Raw genomic sequence first — 5,430 nt, forward strand, 5'->3', positions numbered from 1 at the left:
TTTTTTTAATGAAATTTATAGTTATTTGAGTGTCACGTGTATTATCGGAAGTTCCCGCTGTCTGGTATAGTCTTTTATAGATGAAGTTCAAATAATTCATTATCGAGTTTGAGGTCCTCATCATTATCGTGATTTGGTTTGGTTTGAATATAATCTATTATCTGCACGGAATTGCATTTTCGAGTTCTTGAGGCGTTGCGTTGGTTTGTTTATTTTCCGTTTCGATTAGAGACAAAATTGGGCAGAAGCTTTAGCTCAATCTGTTTTATACAAGCCAACTTGCGCTAATTAACTGAGAGACTAAATTCCTCTTTGAGAAGCTGAACAAATAGGCAAAGAAAATAAAGTCTTCCTACTCTGGGTGCCAGCTCACCAATGGATAGAAGGCAATGAAAAAGCAAACGGTCTAGCTAGAAAAGGAGCGAACACTCCACTAACTGGACCAGATCCGTTCTGCTTCCCAAGTGAAAACCAACTTAAAGTGGAACTCAAGAATCTGGAAGACCCCATCCGTAACATAGAATGGGATCAAGCCAAGGGTCTAAGACACTAGAAGAACAGGCAACTTATATTGAATAACCTAGGAAAGAGAAAAATAGATTGATGTCTAATCGATATTATAGCATCGTACCTATCGGGGAGAAAAACTATAATTGAGTCCGAGGGGTTACAAAAAACTGTGATGGTAAATAGCGGTGTACCACAGGGGTCAGTCTTAGGACCTTAGGACCTATGCTCTGGAACGTACTTTATGATGATCTACTGAATACAGAAATGTCAGATAAAACAACTCTAGTCGCTTTCGCAGACGACCTTGCCATTGTTGCATGTGCAAGCGATGAACCTGTATTAATGAACATCGTCAACTTGGCAATCCAGCGAGTTGTAAATTGGATGGAGGATAATATAGACTCACCGTAGCTTCACATAAAACAGAAGCAGTATTATTGACAATAAAAAAGAAAAATATCCCCGGTGCATTTATATATACAAGGAGCTGTCATTTATCCAAGTAATTTTTTGAATACTTAGGAGTGTGGCTGGATACCAAAGTGAAATTTTCGGACCATTAATAAAACGATTATCAAGGCTTCCATTATTGTATGCTGCACCGGTATGGCATAAAGTTATTAACAATCGAAAGCAACAAAGACTACGCAGAATACAACGTATCATGTCTATTAGAGTATGCAGCACATTCAAAATGGTATCTGGAGAGGCTATAGGGGTTATATCTGAAATAGCACCTATTGAACTGCTCATACAGAAACGATATGATAAGGATCTAGCGAGGACAAAACTTCTCCAACGATGGCAGGACAAATGACTATGGTTGAACAGATCATACGGAGAAGTGGATTACTTCATAAGTCAATTGACTTATTATATATTGTAAACAATAGATCTTGTATTTTCAAATAAAACACTGGATTTCCCTCATAACTTCTTTATTACATTTTAGTACTTAGGATTACGACACAAACATGGGTATCGTGCGAGCGCACGGTACCGACTGACTGCTGCGGACGCCTCACTCCCAATCTTATCTCCCGTAACATTCTATCGCCTGTCATAAAAACCATGCATTATGAATAATACAATCTGACATAATACATAAACCATAATTTGTTAATCATAACAATACACTATAGAAACAAGGTACTCATAAAAATCATAACACTCGGCCATCCTACTTTCCGGTCGTCCTCGACTTCCCTCCTTTATTGCTTCTGAAAAGATAAATAAAAAAATTAAAAAAAAAGAAAAAAAAATATTTATTTTTAAGTTTCTATGCTCGGATTAGAGCATTACTTATTTTTAAGTTTTTATGCTCGCATTAGAGCTTTACTTATTTTTAAGTTTTTATGCTCGCATTACAGCTTTACTTATTTTTAAGTTTTTATGCTCGCATTAGAGCTTTATTTGTTTTTAAGTTTTTATGCTCGCATTAGAGCTTTACTTATTTTTAAGTTTTTATGCTCGCATTAGAGCTTTACTTATTTTTAAGTTTTTATGCTCGCATTAGAGCTTTATTTATTTTTAAGTTTTTATGCTCGCATTAGAGCTTTACTTATTTTTAAGTTTTTATGCTCGCATTAGAGCTTTATTTATTTTTAAGTTTTTATGCTCGCATTAGAGCTTTATTTGTTTTTAAGTTTTTATGCTCGCATTAGAGCTTTATTTATTTTTAAGTTTTTATGCTCACATTAGAGATTTATTTGTTTTTAAGTTTTTATGCTCGCATTAGAGCTTTATTTATTTTTAAGTTTATATGCTCACATTAGAGCTTTACTTATTTTTAAGTTTTTTATGCTCGCATTAGAGCTTTACTTATTTTTAAGTTTTTATGCTCGCTTTAGAGCTTTATTTATTTTTAAGTTTTTATGCTCGCATTAGAGCTCTACTTATTTTTAAATTTTTATGCTCGCATTAGAGCTCTACTTATTTTTAAGTTTTTATGCTCGCATTAGAGCTCTACTTATTTTTAGGTTTTATGCTCGCATTAGAGCTCTACTTATTTTTAGGTTTTATGCTCGCATTAGAGCTCTACTTACTTTTAGGTTTTATGCTCGCATTAGAGCTCTACTTATTTTTAGGTTTTATGCTCGCATTAGAGCTCTACTTATTTTTTAGGTTTTATGCTCGCATTAGAGCTCTACTTATTTTTAGGTTTTATGCTCGCATTAGAGCTCTACTTATTTTTAGGTTTTATGCTCGCATTAGAGCTCTACTTATTTTTAGGTTTTATGCTCGCATTAGAGCTCTACTTACTTTTAGGTTTTATGCTCGCATTAGAGCTCTACTTATTTTTAGGTTTTATGCTCGCATTAGAGCTCTACTTATTTTTAGGTTTTATGCTCGTATTAGAGCTCTACTTATATTTAGGTTTTATGCTCGCATTAGAGCTCTACTTATTTTTAGGTTTAATTTTAATTTATTTTTGTTATGTTTTAGGTTTAAATCAGTAATACCTTCGTTGTGTTTTATATTCAAAAATAAATCTCATAAGGTCATCTTAACAAAGACCAGAATCTAATCCTTAATAAAATAATTAATAACCAAATTTCAAAATATAGCAACTGACAATACACGCCTTATACTGGCTGCTAAAGTATTTGCTTATATTAACACCATCTAAACATTTAATCCTGATCTACTTAAATTTTTGATTTTTTGTTTTATTTTTAATAGTAAGTAAGAATGAAAATAAGTAAAGTGGGGAAAACCTAATCCACTTTTAAATTGTTGTATTAAGAGTAAATTGTAACTTTAAAAGAACGTTCCTTCATCCTGACCTTACTAGCATCGCTGCAAATCGATGTCCCTTTTTATGGTTCTAAGGAATTGAATGTTGAAACATACAAAACTTTATATCTACTTAATAATTGTTCGCCTTAAGTGAATCCATAAAGTCAAAGAGTATTTTATATTAGACGTTAGATTTCTTTTTTTTAATATTAGACGTCACATTATGGCAGATACTGTATTTTGTAGTACCCCAATTGTCAGAATTAATTATTTATTACAAACTCATTTGATCTTTGATTATTGCATAGATTTCATTTAGTTTTTGACTGAAAATTTTATTTACTATGGAACTGTATTTTTTTATTATTTAGAAATATTTATCTGCCGAAAGCTTTCATAAACTGATTTGTTTTTCTTTTACTTCTATTTGCAGTTTTAAATCACACTTCTCCAAATTTGAGAATTAAATTCACCTTGCTTTTCATACAGTAACCAACCAAGTATATTTTCAATCGATTCATATTTTGACCCTATTTTAATAAGAATAAATATTAATGAATAATATTCCAATTATTTTTAATACTAAAGATATTTCGTTTTTATTTTTAATTATTATTTTTTTTTTACTATTTTTACTGAAAAGTTTAGATTCAATTAGACCACCAATCAGAACCCAGTTGAAGAGGATCGGGCCCATAATCCCCTGCAACCAACGATCCTCAATGATCATTATCGAAGTCAAACATTAATTAATTAATATGGTTTGCAGCATTGTAACCCTGTGCTTTTACTGATACGTGTTACTAAAAGTATAAGAACATTTAGTTCTAATTTTTTATACCTTCCTGTAAAATTTAAAATTAATTAAAACTGAAACTTTTGTTAAAACTGGAGATGTTTTTTTATACAGTCTTAAATATTAAATATCAATTTACTAATAATAGTCAACTTCATGAAAGACTGGTATGGTTTTTCATAATTCCTTGTACGAAATATAGTGTTAGTTGTATGCAGTAATTTGTTTGTAACAGGTTTTTTTTATAAGTTATTTTTTTTACCAAAGAACTTTAGTTTTTATCAATATGCTTCGAACATTTTATTAAACTATCGCAGTTGTCTTTAAAACAAAATATAGAAATATTAGAAATATTGATGATATTCTGATCCTCTTTGTTTAGCAAGTACTTAGTCATATTTAATTCTTGGTATTTTTAATTAAAAAGAAAATTTTATCCTGTAAACATACAGGGTGCAATTTGAGTGTTTTTGCTTGAACTCTGTTGTGGTTAAATAGGAAATGATATTTACTCAATTGTTTTTAATAAGAAATTATTGAGTTTTGATAAACTATATACAGCAGTCAAATTTGCAACATTCCATGAAAGCTGGAGGCAATGAAATAGATATCTGTACCTAACTGCTATTCATAAGTAATAAACATAAATTATTATTTTGTTTTTTTCTGATACTTTAGTGTTGATGAACACTACAGATTGGAAATTATATTTTAATTTAATTAAATTCGATTTTTTTTTTTAAATGCATTAAAAATTTTGTTAAATAAATAGTACAGAGTGAATAATGGTGTGATGACTTGAAAGGATACATATGATGGTTGAAATCAAGTTCCAACTATATAAGTAGTAGGTAGTTGCTCAATTTGTTCTATATAAAAGAAACAGATACTTCATATTCTTCTAAACTTCATATTCCAAATCGCTCAGCAAACTTATCATCTGTAAATGACTCTACTCGGCTGTGCTACCAAAAGAGACAACTTGCTCTCTCTAGGGTTCTAGAATCTTGATAATATCTCCCAATTCATTTATAATTTTATAATTCATGAAGCGCTTTAAGTATGTCTTACATGTCACTAAAACAGATTTCAATAAAAGAGATTAGCGAATAAATCATGGAACAAAATAATAATCATTCAAAAAGTGAAATCATATACTGTTTCCAAAGAGAACATTCAGAATAAATATTTTTTTTAGGAAGTAGAATGTTGTGAGGATATTGCGTTCAATGCTAATTTATTTTATTTTTGTTGCAAAACAGTCTGATTTCTTATATTGATAAACTTTATTTTTTTTAATTGCTATTGTCTGAAGTTACAGCTTTTGGTATTTCAAACTTCCTATTTCTTTTTAGTTATTTATTTTTTTTTTTGAGGCCGAACAA

This window comes from Sitophilus oryzae, unplaced genomic scaffold (genome assembly GCF_002938485.1).
Source record: "Sitophilus oryzae breed Bouriz unplaced genomic scaffold, Soryzae_2.0 scaffold_376_pilon_pilon, whole genome shotgun sequence".
NCBI classification, from domain to species: Eukaryota; Metazoa; Arthropoda; class Insecta; order Coleoptera; family Curculionidae; genus Sitophilus; species Sitophilus oryzae.